Raw genomic sequence first — 15299 nt, 5'->3', positions numbered from 1 at the left:
GGGGACGGTGAGAGAGCAGGAGAGCAGGACAGAGACAAATACAGAGAATGGAGGAGGACAGAGAGACTGAAGGAAAGAGAGGGACAGAGATAAAGAGGGAGAGAAAGGAGGAGATAGCTCCACCTGCTCACGTCCCCATCTGTCCATTAGTCTCTTCTCCATTCTCTCTCTCTTTATCTGTCCCTCTCTTTCCTTCTGTCTCTCTGTCTTCCTCCATTCTCTGTCTTTGTCTCTGTCCATCACTCTCTCCTCCATTCTCTCTCTCTTTATCTCTGTCCCTCTCTTTCCTTCTGTCTCTCTGTCTTCCTCCATTCTCTGTCTTTGTCTCTGTCCATTAGTCTCTCCTCCATTCTCTCTCTCTTTATCTCTGTCCCTCTCTTTCCTTCTGTCTCTCTGTCTTCCTCCATTCTCTGTCTTTGTCTCTGTCCATCACTCTCTCCTCCATTCTCTCTCTCTTTATCTCTGTCCCTCTCTTTCCTTCTGTCTCTCTGTCTTCCTCCATTCTCTGTCTTTGTCTCTGTCCATTAGTCTCTCCTCCATTCTCTCTCTCTTTATCTCTGTCCCTCTCTTTCCTTCTGTCTCTCTGTCTTCCTCCATTCTCTGTCTTTGTCTCTGTCCTGCTCTCCTGCTCTCTCTCCCCCCAACCGGTCAAAGCAGAAGCCCGTCCCCACTGATCCTGGATCTGCTCTACCTGTAAAGTGTCATGAGAGAACTTTTGTTGTGATTTGGCGCTATAGAAATAAAACTGACTTGACTTGACTCTGCGCTCTGGTGTGTAAAATTAAAAAATGTCCTCCAATCAGTCTTAACTTTGTGAAGAACAATTCCAGATGTTAAACACATACCAACACAGATGCCTCATCATGACATGTCAGCTTGTTTTTTCATTTATTTTGGGGTTTTTCAACCAGCTGTCTCTCTTGCCTCAGTTTTTGAAGCTCTGTCGCCAGCCTTGGCGTCCTTGGCTGCACTGCCTTGCAGGACTTGCAGGTCTTGGGGGCCTCAGAAATCACTCCTTTGCAGTTCACACGGAGGGTTGTTGTGGAACCTCGTGAACTGGGAAGAGAAAACAACCTGATTTTTCCTCATGAATCCAGGCTTTTTAGAACGAACATGCTGTTCTTCTAAGGGTTTACAGGAAGAGACATGCAGAGGAGCCCCTTTGTAGAACGTATAAGAACCCTAATAGACAGGAGGGTTCCCTCTTCTATGTGAAACCGCCACATTCTTTCCACTTCTACTTTGTTGATATGGTAACATTTTCTAACCACTGATTTATTGATAGGAAGTGTTTTTCTGTTGTCTTATTTATTATCTGTTCATGATACTTTGTACTCACGTGTACTTATAAGTCAAGCATATACATGATACAAGTTCATGTGGATCTAAAGACAAGTATTCTTGGAATGCGCTTCCATACAATCCTTATGTGAGTATCTCTTTGTTGTGGAACGGCGCCACCTAGTGTGAGTGCTCAGGAGAGCTGGGAGACCCCCTTGTCAATCACCTTCACTACTTCCTGAGGTTCAGGGGTCTAAATGAGTTTACATGCAGCGATGTCACTGATTCTGCCTGGGATGCACGAGCAGGAGATCCTGGATCCGTCTCCAACATGAAAGAAGAACATTGATGAACTAAATCCGGTGTTGGATCACTTTCTACCTCTTTGGGAACACTAATGTCTTTACTACATTTACTAATTAGTCAGAAGTCCAGCTGATCAGCACACTGAGCTCATTTGGCTCCTTTCTCAGCTTTGGAGAGGAGCGCCCTGTTCCGACGGGCCTCCTAAAAATGAAGACATCATATTTCATGTCACTATTGGTGTACTGAATCGTTCTGAGTCAGCAGGACATGGGGGACGCTGTTCAGGTCCAGTCTGCAGCTCTCAGCTCACAAGAATGTACAGGTTACCACACTGACTCTGGTGAGGTCCATCATCTTGATGAACATCGTCCCTCCACGACTAGGATCCTATCAGAACCCCGGGTTCTTGAAGAAACATCGAAACGGTGGAAGACTCAGAGGTCCCACACCTGAGAACATCCGTGTTCATGGTCAAGTCCATGATTGTTGGTTCCTCCCTTGGTGGGGGCTCATTTTCTGACCACGAAGGCGGTCCTGTCACGTCCAGCGTGGAGCAGAGATGCGGCGTTGGCTCGACTCTAAATCTCTTCCTCTGAGAGTCGAGGCAGGCCACGCCCCCTCACCCCCCCTTCACACATCAACCCTTGGCCGTGTCGTTTGATCAGCTTCCATCATGACCTTTCTCTGTTTCCATGTGGATGCCTGCTTCCTGCGAATTTCAGACAGGAAGAGCGCGCAATGCTAAACTCAGGTTTGGTCATGAAAACGAACATTCCTAAGGGTTGAGAGTTGATCAGAAATGAGGCCTGATGGTCTGATCAGGTGTTCACAATGATGACAATAAAATCAATAACTGATATTCAGCTTTGTTTCAACAATAATCATTGATCAGAAATGAGGCCTGATGGTCTGATCAGGTGTTCACAATGATGACAATAAAATCAATAACTGATATTCAGCTTTGGTCCAACAATAATCATTGATCAGAAATGAGGCCTGATGGTCTGATCAGGTGTTCACAATGATGACAATAAAATCAATAACTGATATTCAGCTTTGTTTCAACAATAATCATTGATCAGAAATGAGGCCTGATGGTCTGATCATGTGTTCACAATGATGACAATAAAATCAATAACTGATATTCAGCTTTGTTTCAACAATAATCATTGATCAGAAATGAGGCCTGATGGTCTGATCAGGTGTTCACAATGATGACAATAAAATCAATAACTGATATTCAGCTTTGTTTCAACAATAATCATTGATCAGAAATGAGGCCTGATGGTCTGATCAGGTGTTCACAATGATGACAATAAAATCAATAACTGATATCAGCTTTGTTTCAACAATAATCATTGATCAGAAATGAGGCCTGATGGTCTGATCAGGTGTTCACAATGATGACAATAAAATCAATAACTGATATTCAGCTGTGTTTCAACAATAATCATTGATCAGAAATGAGGCCTGATGGTCTGATCAGGTGTTCACAATGATGACAATAAAATCAATAACTGATATCAGCTTTGTTTCAACAATAATCATTGATCAGAAATGAGGCCTGATGGTCTGATCAGGTGTTCACAATGATGACAATAAAATCAATAACTGATATTCAGCTGTGTTTCAACAATAATCATTGATCAGAAATGAGGCCTGATGGTCTGATCATGTGTTCACAATGATGACAATAAAATCAATAACTGATATTCAGCTTTGTTTCAACAATAATCATTGATCAGAAATGAGGCCTGATGGTCTGATCAGGTGTTCACAATGATGACAATAAAATCAATAACTGATATTCAGCTTTGTTTCAACAATAATCATTGATCAGAAATGAGGCCTGATGGTCTGATCAGGTGTTCACAATGATGACAATAAAATCAATAACTGATATTCAGCTGTGTTTCAACAATAATCATTGATCAGAAATGAGGCCTGATGGTCTGATCATGTGTTCACAATGATGACAATAAAATCAATAACTGATATTCAGCTGTGTTTCAACAATAATCATTGATCAGAAATGAGGCCTGATGGTCTGATCAGGTGTTCACAATGATGACAATAAAATCAATAACTGATATCAGCTTTGTTTCAACAATAATCATTGATCAGAAATGAGGCCTGATGGTCTGATCAGGTGTTCACAATGATGACAATAAAATCAATAACTGATATTCAGCTTTGTTTCAACAATAATCAGTGATCAGAAATGAGGCCTGATGGTCTGATCAGGTGTTCACAATGATGACAATAAAATCAATAACTGATATCAGCTTTGTTTCAACAATAATCATTGATCAGAAATGAGGCCTGATGGTCTGATCAGGTGTTCACAATGATGACAATAAAATCAATAACTGATATTCAGCTTTGTTTCAACAATAATCATTGATCAGAAATGAGGCCTGATGGTCTGATCATGTGTTCACAATGATGACAATAAAATCAATAACTGATATTCAGCTTTGTTTCAACAATAATCATTGATCAGAAATGAGGCCTGATGGTCTGATCAGGTGTTCACAATGATGACAATAAAATCAATAACTGATATTCAGCTTTGTTTCAACAATAATCATTGATCAGAAATGAGGCCTGATGGTCTGATCAGGTGTTCACAATGATGACAATAAAATCAATAATTGATATTCAGCTTTGTTTCAACAATAATCATTGATCAGAAATGAGGCCTGATGGTCTGATCAGGTGTTCACAATGATGACAATAAAATCAATAACTGATATTCAGCTGTGTTTCAACAATAATCATTGATCAGAAATGAGGCCTGATGGTCTGATCAGGTGTTCACAATGATGACAATAAAATCAATAACTGATATTCAGCTGTGTTTCATCAATAATAACTGATCAGAAATGAGGCCTGATGGCTGCAATAGCAGCTTTGTGCTGTTCAGTGCCTCCTGCTATAAAAAGGAGTCAAGGCGGTCTTAAAGATGTGAAAATGTTCCAAAGATCCTTCTCCATGTTTGTCCTGAACAAGATTGGTGTCAGGCCTTTTTTCAAAAGAGCTCCAAAAGGCTCACTTAACCCTTTGAGGCCTGGCTGAGACATGAGGCCTGTTGACCTTTGACCCTGTTGCTCTTTTGCTCTCATTTGGCCTCTACAGTGGATACAGACCTGAAACTTGAACTGTGAGGCCTCTCAAATTGATCAAATCATAATCTGGTGGAATAACTCTAGAACCCCCTCCCAAACAGGAAGTAGCTTCAGGAAGGAGGTGGGGCTTCAAAGTTTTAAATGTTGGTTTCTGGCAGAGGTGTGAACTCCTCCCAGAAATCTCATCTCATTTGGAGCAACTTTGACCAGTTATGATGCTTCATTGATAGACTTTACTGGACTTTGCCACGCCCTTTACGGACAGCAGAAAGGACTTAATGGGGTCAAACCAGCACAGATGCGATCCTTATGGAGGACAGAACAACACACTAAAATTTCAACTTCCTAGGTTCAAAGAGAAAAAAACTACCCTCTTGTGAAACTGGACAAAATCAGGGTCTGTGACCGCTGCACTCCGAGAGCCTTTTGGAGCAGAATTGAGGATCAAAACTGGGTTCTGGTGTTTCTACTTGGGCTACATACACCAAACTTTACACACATAGTGTGATGCCCCAGAGTAGCGTGTGCTGGGAATCCCCCCCCCCCCACTCAGACTGCTGGGATCTCCCATGATGCACTGGGCTTCTCTCTCCTCCTCCTGTCCTCAGACGTGTTACTAACTCCTCTTCTTCTCCCCTCATCCCAGACCCTGGTGCTGCTGGAGGAGGCTCCAGACCTGAAGAGGCTCCAGCTGCCACCCGTAGCTCCACCTGCTCACGTCCTCGTCTGTCCATCAGTCTCTCCTCCTTTCTCTCCCTCTTTATCTCTGTCCCTCTCTTTCCTTCTGTCTCTCTGTCTTCCGCCATTCTCTGTCTTTGTCTCTGTCCATCAGTCTCTCCTCCTTTCTCTCTCTCTTTATCTCTGTCCCTCTCTTTCCTTCTGTCTCTGTCTACCTCCATTCTCTGTCTTTGTCTCTGTCCATCAGTCTCTCCTCCTTTCTCTCCCTCTTTATCTCTGTCCCTCTCTTTCCTTCTGTCTCTCTGTCTTCCGCCATTCTCTGTCTTTGTCTCTGTCCATCAGTCTCTCCTCCTTTCTCTCTCTCTTTATCTCTGTCCCTCTCTTTCCTTCTGTCTCTGTCTACCTCCATTCTCTGTCTTTGTCTCTGTCCATCAGTCTCTCCTCCTTTCTCTCTCTCTTTATCTCTGTCCCTCTCTCTCCTTCTGTCTCTCTGTCTTCCTCCATTCTCTGTCTTTGTCTCTGTCCATCAGTCTCTCCTCCTTTCTCTCTCTCTCTATCTTTATCTCTGTCCCTGTCTTTCCTTCTGTCTCTCTGTCTTCCTCCATTCTCTGTCTTTGTCTCTGTCCATCAGTCTCTCCTCCATTCTCTCCCTCTTTATCTCTGTCCCTCTCTTTCCTTCTGTCTCTCTGTCTTCCTCCATTCTCTGTCTTTGTCTCTGTCCATCAGTCTCTCCTCCATTCTCTCCCTCTTTATCTCTGTCCCCCTCTCTCTCTCCTTCTGTCTCTCTGTCTTCCTCCATTCTCTGTCTTTGTCTCTGTCCATCAGTCTCTCCTCCATTCTCTCCCTCTTTATCTCTGTCCCTCTCTTTCCTTCTGTCTCTCTGTCTTCCTCCATTCTCTGTCTTTGTCTCTGTCCATCAGTCTCTCCTCCATTCTCTCCCTCTTTATCTCTGTCCCTCTCTTTCCCTCTGTCTCTCTGTCTTCCGCCATTCTCTGTCTTTGTCTCTGTCCATCAGTCTCTCCTCCATTCTCTCCCTCTTTATCTCTGTCCCTCTCTTTCCTTCTGTCTCTCTGTCTTCCTCCATTCTCTGTCTTTGTCTCTGTCCATCCGTCTCTCCTCCTTTCTCTCTGTCCCTCTCTCTCCTTCTGTCTCTCTGTCTTCCTCCATTCTCTGTCTTTGTCTCTGTCCATCAGTCTCTCCTCCTTTCTCTCTCTCTCTATCTTTATCTCTGTCCCTGTCTTTCCTTCTGTCTCTCTGTCTTCTTCCATTCTCTGTCTTTGTCTCTGTCCACCAGTCTCTCCTCCTTTCTCTCTCTTTATCTCTGTCCCTCTCTTTCCTTCTGTCTCTCTGTCTTCCTCCATTCTCTGTCTTTGTCTCTGTCCATCAGTCTCTCCTCCATTGTCTCCCTCTTTATCTCTGTCCCTCTCTTTCCTTCTGTCTCTCTGTCTTCCTCCATTATCTGTCTTTGTCTCTGTCCATCAGTCTCTCCTCCTTTCTCTCTGTCCCTCTCTCTCCCTCTGTCTCTCTGTCTTCCTCCATTCTCTGTCTTTGTCTCTGTCCATCAGTCTCTCCTCCATTCTCTCCCTCTTTATCTCTGTCCCTCTCTTTCCTTCTGTCTCTCTGTCTTCCTCCATTCTCTGTCTTTGTCTCTGTCCATCAGTCTCTCCTCCATTCTCTCCCTCTTTATCTCTGTCCCTCTCTTTCCTTCTGTCTCTCTGTCTTCCTCCATTCTCTGTCTTTGTCTCTGTCCATCACTCTCTCCTCCATTCTGTCCCTCTTTATCTCTGTCCGCCTCTCTCCTTCTGTCTCTCTGTCTTCCTCCATTCTCTGTCTTTGTCTCTGTCCATCAGTCTCTCCTCCTTTCTCTCTCTCTTTATCTCTGTCCCGCTCTCTCCTTCTGTCTCTCTGTTTTCCTCCATTCTCTGTCTTTGTCTTTGTTCATCAGTCTCCCCTCCTTTCTCTCTCTCTCTCTCTTTATCTCTGTCCCTCTCTTTCCTTCTGTCTCTCTGTCTTCTTCCATTCTCTGTCTTTGTCTCTGTCCACCAGTCTCTCCTCCTTTCTCTCTCTTTATCTCTGTCCCTCTCTTTCCTTCTGTCTCTCTGTCTTCCTCCATTCTATGTCTTTGTCTCTGTCCATCAGTCTCTCCTCCATTCTGTCCCTCTTTATCTCTGTCCCTCTCTTTCCTTCTGTCTCTCTGTCTTCCTCCATTCTCTCTTTGTCTCTGTCCATCAGTCTCTCCTCCATTCTCTCCCTCTTTATCTCTGTCCCTCTCTTTCCTTCTGTCTCTCTGTCTTCCGCCATTCTCTGTCTTTGTCTCTGTCCATCAGTCTCTCCTCCATTCTCTCCCTCTTTATCTCTGTCCCTCTCTTTCCTTCTGTCTCTCTGTCTTCCTCCATTCTCTGTCTTTGTCTCTGTCCATCCGTCTCTCCTCCTTTCTCTCTGTCCCTCTCTCTCCTTCTGTCTCTCTGTCTTCCTCCATTCTCTGTCTTTGTCTCTGTCCATCAGTCTCTCCTCCTTTCTCTCTCTCTCTATCTTTATCTCTGTCCCTGTCTTTCCTTCTGTCTCTCTGTCTTCTTCCATTCTCTGTCTTTGTCTCTGTCTACCAGTCTCTCCTCCTTTCTCTCTCTTTATCTCTGTCCCTCTCTTTCCTTCTGTCTCTCTGTCTTCCTCCATTCTCTGTCTTTGTCTCTGTCCATCAGTCTCTCCTCCATTCTCTCCCTCTTTATCTCTGTCCCTCTCTTTCCCTCTGTCTCTCTGTCTTCCGCCATTCTCTGTCTTTGTCTCTGTCCATCAGTCTCTCCTCCATTCTCTCCCTCTTTATCTCTGTCCCTCTCTTTCCTTCTGTCTCTCTGTCTTCCTCCATTCTGTCTTTGTCTCTGTCCATCAGTCTCTCCTCCTTTCTCTCTCTCTTTATCTCTGTCCCTCTCTCTCCTTCTTTCTCTGTCTTCCTCCATTCTCTGTCTTTGTCTCTGTCCATCAGTCTCTCCTCCTTTCTCTCTCTCTTTATCTCTGTCCCTCTCTCTCCTTCTGTCTCTGTCTTCCTCCATTCTCTGTCTTTGTCTCTGTCCATCAGTCTCTCCTCCTTTCTCTCTCTCTTTCTCTCTGTCCCTCTCTCTCCTTCTGTCTCTGTCTTCCTCCATTCTCTGTCTTTGTCTCTGTCCATCAGTCTCTCCTCCTTTCTCTCTCTCTTTATCTCTGTCCCTCTCTGTCCTTCTGTCTCTCTGTCTACCTCCATTCTCTGTCTTTGTCTCTGTCCTTCTCTCCTGCTCTCTCTCCCCACTGATCCTGGATCTGCTCCACCTTCCTGCTGGTAAAGGAAGGTTCTGGTGGCTGCTGTTGCAGGATGTGCTGCTGATGGAGAATTGTTGGGTGGAGGTTCATTGAAGGAGGGAGGTGCTGGACCTGCTCTACTTGGTCAGAATCAGGACAGAACTTTGGTTGGGGTTTGGTGACACACTAATAAACCTGACCTGACTCTTTCTGTTGCAGACTGTATTTTAGAACTGACAGATAAAACCAGAACCATAGAAGGATAAATCAATGAATCAGGAGAGGATGAAAAAGGACGGAGAACGTAGTGAAATGAAGGAAGAACGTTTATTTAAATAAATAAACTTTTGAATGAAAGGATAAAAAGTCCACCAATGAAACAAACAACTAAAGGCACTGTCAAAACAAAAGATAAAAAGAAAAACCCAACAAATTCTCAGTGAAATTAAAAATCAAACAACCAACAAATGAAGGAGTGTCAACAAGTAAAGCCACTCAGCAGCGGTGGTCTTTATCCTACTGGTTCCAAATGGCACTGCTGCCTCCTTTGGTCCTTGTCAGGAAGGAACCTCCCAGCTTTCACAGCCTCCCTGTAGGAGAACCGAACCTGTCAGTTGAGCAGCCCTCAGGCCTGAGTGGTTGTTCAAGGCTGCCTGGCTGCAAGGGCCTGTCGAGCTGTGGCTCCGGGACCGTCGACAAATTATGAGGCTTCCTCTTTATGTCTGCTCATTTGAGGAGCGCTATGGACAAACTTCATATGGAAGCTAAGACGGACCTGGGAGCATCTTCCATGTCTACCTACCATCCCCGCACAGAGCTCAGTCCATAGGGTCAGGGTGCGGGTCCTTCCATAGGGGCAGGGTCTAGAGGCCTCGTGTATCACTACTTGCGTGGATCTCATACTAAAAAACTGCGGTTGCAACAATCTTGAAAGTTGCTTCTGCAAAAAAAACTCCGGATGTCTCAATCTGTGTGAGTGCTGGAATCCACGCACGTTTCCTTGATACATCCCAATCAGGTGTCGGAGGACTGGGCCCGCCTCCGTTACGCCCACCTATAAATACTCAAATTCATTTAAAGAGGGTCTCAGCTGTCGGCGCTCTCAAAACAATGTTAAAGAAAAAGAGGTTCACGGCGTGGAGCTGGAGGTGCTGGTAGGAGAGGTGGAGGAGAGACAGCAGATTCTGTTGGTCAGCCTGTCCAGTGGTGTCAGGATGAACAATGAAGGTTGAGAGTGGAGAAGAAGTGAGAGGGTGAACCAGGTGGGTTCAGAGCCACGCCCCCCGCGAGATGAAAACAGTGGTGGGACCTGTTATTGGCTGAAGTTCCCTTCTCATCAGCAGTGTTGTTGATCGTCATGTTCATACATCTGAACCTCTTCTACTGACGGGAAGAACGAGTCGCTACGTGTTTGAGGTTTGATGACGACGGTAGAAAAGTGTTGGCTCCTCCTTTACTGAACATCAAAGTGATACAAAGCTCAGTTTTCCTCTCTAAACCTGCGCCAGCATCACTACGTCATCAGCTTGCACCTCTGCTGGCGCTCTGAAAGATTTCCTCTCTGTTTCTAATGCAGGTCTGCAGTTCTGACTTCCTGAACAATGCAAGCTAAAGTAGGACTACATTCAACACTGCACAATCACTAAATGAACAACTACAATCATCAACTGGCTTCACTTCAACATGGAAAATGGCACTAACAGGACCTCAAGGTGGAGGTCAAGCGGCGTTCAGCTGCCCTCTGGAGGAGTGCTGGCCAGACAGGTGGGGGTCAGGGAGAGGGGCACCTGACGGAGTTTGAGCAGCGGGTGGTGGCAGTCATGGGCAGCACCTCTGTGGGGGGATTGTCACCACCACCCACGCTGACTCCGAGAGCCTGGAGGGTCAGTGGCACCTCCATTTCTTAGCAACATTTCCACCTGCTTTGCCACAGATGTGAAGGCAACAAAGACACAGAATCAGACATTCAATAAACCAACATGTTTAACAGAAACTGATCCGTCAGACATGCCGCCGAGGTGCAGCACCCCTGCTGGCTCAGAGTCATCCGCCAGGACCAGCGGCATTCGGGCAGCCCGTCCCCCGGCCCCAGCACCAGCACCAGGCCGACAAGTGGCGGACAGTCCTCCAGCCCACCCGGACCAAGCGGCGCATCCTCCGGCCCACAGGGATCCAGAGGGAGGGTCCTCACACAGGCGGTCCTGCAGGAGGACATTATTAGGGGAATAACGGGGATCAGTGATCGGCTCGACCGCCTGATAAATGTTCTGGAACGTTTGGTGGACAAAATAAATTAATCTGGCTTCATGAATCGTGTAGCAGCTTCTTACTCATTCACACTGTGGAAATGAAATTCTGGCGTGCGAGGACGGCTGCCCGGCCGGGATCGGCGTCCATCCCTCCAGCCTCTGCGCATCGATGGAGTGGAAACCCTTACGATGGACGGAAGCGTGTTCCTCAAGGGACGGTGCTTTCATGGCAACATGAGTGCAGTCATTAGAGAATCAGACATTAGAGAATCAGGCTGTTGCTGCAAACTGCGCTTCAATATTGACCTGTTCAACCCCCCCGGAAGGGAATTGAATGTTTCTGTTTCTTTCTTTTTTTTAATTTTTATTGAAATTTTCAAACTCCATGTGTAGACAACAAGACGAACACACTGATCCATGAGTTACTCTGTCCATGAGAAGTCAGCAGTGGACAGTTGGATAAAAAAGAAAAACCATTAGAACCGTCATGGCTACATGTGTCCAACATTAAAATTACACCGTGCACAGATTTAGAAAAGCGCTTGGAAACATGAAGGGGTTGGTGGGCAAACACGGGCTCACTGCGTCTAGGTTTCCCTCGTGATGTCACCCAGCGGGACTGGCTGGTTCCCGGCTGCTCGGGAGCTGCTAGCGGTGGCTAGGCTAGGTGGCTCCGCACCCGCTAAGGTGGACTGAGCAGCTCCTGAAGGTAAAGGACTAGCGCTAGCTTCCATGGTGCGGAGCCGAGTCTCTAACTCTCTAAGCCTCGCCTCCAGGACTACAAACAAACTACACTTTTTACACGTACCATTAGCACTAAAGGAGGCAGAGGAGTCACTAAACATCTGGCACATGGAGCAGGAGAGGGAGGGAGAGGTGGGGGAGAGGCGGAAAGAGAGAGAGCGGCCATAGCTAGTATGCTAAGGTGAGCTAGTGGACCTGTGGCAAATAGAACAAATAGAACGAGGAATTTCAGAGCAAAGTCCTGCTCAAGACTGAAGTGACAGAAACCTCTGTATTACACCAAAACGTCGTATACAGTGGTGCTTAAAGCGATGAAGTTAGCAGTACACCTGAGGGAGCATTGAGAGAGTGAACAACACAGCGACAGGATTACAGGCAGGAAATGACGTAACACGCTCACCGGAAGTCTCCAGGAACAATCTTCACCAACAAAGTAAGCACACAAGTATAAAATACTTCAAGTTAAGGTCTTGGAGAAAAAATATCGAAGTTTGGAAAAAGTCTGGAATTTTTCTTTGGAAAAAAGAGCAGCACCCTGCCTGTAGCCACTGGGTCAGTTTGCTCTTTGAGCAGCGCAAAGTGGTTTGACACAGGAAGAAGTTTGAGGCTTGAGGACATCGTCCAGGAGGCTCTCCATGGTGTGGAGCTGGGGTCTCAGACTGGAAGCTCTGGCTGCTGAGTTGTCCAACCAGCCGTCACATCACCTCCTGAGCTCTCAGCCTCCTCTTGACCAGGTTCTGGATGCTGACTCAGCAGGAGACAGGAAAGTCATCAATGTTGAAGGAATTCCAAAGCGTCCATCGACCTGCAGGACAAACTCCTTCACTGTGTGGGAGGTTCAGAGTCCCTGGTTTGATTGCAGCTTTGACCTGAGCAGGTGTTCATCCTCATCTCAGTAACAGGGGACACTTTATCACAGCAGTGGACAAACATCAGCATTCATCACCCAGCAGCTCCTCTGATCAACAGAACAAGCTGAAGTATTCTGAGAAGGAGGGCATCCATCCCTCTACCTCTCACATGCTAAGCTAGCACTCTACCATTGGAGCTAAGTCCCTGCTAATGAGCAGCAGATGATGGAGGTTGACCTTCATCATGGTTGGATGACCTTCACCAGTTGGAGCTCCTCTGGTTGACCAACATGTGGACTCTCTTCAATACTCCAGTGGAGGTTTAAGTGATGACAATATGGGTTAGTGACTGGGAGTGTGTGTGTGTGTGCGTATGTGTGTGTGTGTGTGTGCAAATTTTTCTCTGGAACAACGGATTTTATTTGAAGCAAGAAAGCAAGAGCCTCCAGATCCAAGTCAGAATTGAGGATGATGTCATCAGGGCTTTGATAGTGTCTTTATTTGTACCTAGAATTCTGTCTTTGATCTCAGGAGGACATGAAAGGAACCCAACTGAGGAAAGTAGAGAACATTCAGCTTCATCAGAAACACTTGAACTGTTGAACAGGAGAGTTTGTTAGAAACCGTTTACAACACTGAGGGACAGGATTGAAGAGGGAAGGTTTTTCTACTTTTCTACTTTCTATTGAATTCTAACTTCAAACTGGGATGAACATTTTTAGTAGTTCATACACTAACACACAGAGGAAGTCATGTCATTCCCTTTTGAAAAAAACAAACAAACATGTGAAGCTCCTCCCCCAGGTCCAGATGGGACAGACAGATATGAGAGTGGCCAGGAAGCAAAGAAGTGCTCTGGTGCTCCTCTCCAGTGCTCTGGTGCTGTTGTGTTCTTGTCAGCTCCATCATGAAGACCTGCTGGCACTGGGCGCTGGTGGAAGTTTGCAGCTCTCACTGGAAAGTCCTGAGGCTCCTCCCACTCTGAAGCAGGCAGTTGCTCCCAGCCAGCCCACACTTTCACTCTCTGGTGTAGGAGTGAAGAACAAAATCAGAATAAAGAACCATCACTCTTTCATTGGGGCTCCTTTCTCCTTGTTCTGATACAGGAATTCAACAGCTTCTATCATTGATTTGACAGGAAATGTTGATGACACACTGGGAGTTTTGGTGTTCATGCTGTCACTGTCAAGTGCAGCTTCACATGAGAGGTAGCAGGATCATTCATGTGTTCATGCTGTCACTGTCAAGTGCAGCTTCACATGAGAGGTAGCAGGATCATTCATGTGTTCATGCTGTCACTGTCAAGTGCAGCTTCACATGTGAGAGGTAGCAGGATCATTCATGTGTTCATGCTGTCACTGTCAAGTGCAGCTTCACATGAGAGGTAGCAGGATCATTCATGCATTCATGTGTTCATGCTGTCACTGTCAAGTGCAGCTTCACATGAGAGGTAGCAGGATAATTCATGTGTTCATGCTGTCACTGTCAAGTGCAGCTTCACATGAGAGGTAGCAGGATAATTCATGTGTTCATGCTGTCACTGTCAAGTGCAGCTTCACATGAGAGGTAGCAGGATAATTCATGTGTTCATGCTGTCACTGTCAAGTGCAGCTGAACATGAGAGGTAGCAGGATCATTCATGTGTTCATGCTGTCACTGTCAAGTGCAGCTTCACATGAGAGGTAGCAGGATCATTCATGTGTTCACGCTGTCACTGTCAAGTGCAGCTTAACATGAAAGGGAGCAGGATCATTCATGTGTTCATGCTGTCACTGTCAAGTGCAGCTTCACATGAGAGGTAGCAGGATAATTCATGTGTTCATGCTGTCACTGTCAAGTGCAGCTTCACATGAGAGGTAGCAGGATAATTCATGTGTTCATGCTGTCACTGTCAAGTGCAGCTTCACATGAGAGGTAGCAGGATCATTCATGTGTTCATGCTGTCACTGTCAAGTGCAGCTTCACATGAGAGGTAGCAGGATCATTCATGTGTTCATGCTGTCACTGTCAAGTGCAGCTTCACATGAGAGGTAGCAGGATCATTCAAGTGTTCATGCTGTCACTGTCAAGTGCAGCTTCACATGAGAGGTAGCAGGTTAATTCATGTGTTCATGCTGTCACTGTCAAGTGCAGCTGAACATGAGAGGTAGCAGGATCATTCATGTGTTCATGCTGTCACTGTCAAGTGCAGCTTCACATTAGAGAGGTAGCAGGATCATTCATGTGTTCATGCTGTCACTGTCAAGTGCAGCTTCACATGTGAGAGGTAGCAGGATCATTCATGTGTTCACGCTGTCACTGTCAAGTGCAGCTTCACATGTGAGAGGTAGCAGGATCCATTCATGTGTTCACGCTGTCACTGTCAAGTGCAGCTTCACATGAGAGGTAGCAGGATCATTCATGTGTTCATGCTGTCACTGTCAAGTGCAGCTTCACATGAGAGGTAGCAGGATCATTCAAGTGTTCATGCTGTCACTGTCAAGTGCAGCTTCACATGAGAGGTAGCAGGATAATTCATGTGTTCATGCTGTCACTGTCAAGTGCAGCTGAACATGAGAGGTAGCAGGATCATTCATGTGTTCATGCTGTCACTGTCAAGTGCAGCTTCACATTAGAGAGGTAGCAGGATCATTCATGTGTTCATGCTGTCACTGTCAAGTGCAGCTTCACATGTGAGAGGTAGCAGGATCATTCATGTGTTCACGCTGTCACTGTCAAGTGCAGCTTCACATGTGAGAGGTAGCAGGATCCATTCATGTGTTCACGCTGTCACTGTCAAGTGCAGCTTCACA

The sequence above is a fragment of the Aulostomus chinensis genome, chromosome 5 (assembly GCF_037954235.1).
Source record: "Aulostomus chinensis isolate RoL2024-O1b breed Wild chromosome 5, RoL_Achi_v1.0, whole genome shotgun sequence".
Lineage (NCBI taxonomy): Eukaryota > Metazoa > Chordata > Actinopteri > Syngnathiformes > Aulostomidae > Aulostomus > Aulostomus chinensis.
The sequence above is the reverse complement of the archived record's forward strand: the minus strand, read 5'-3'. Positions refer to the sequence as shown.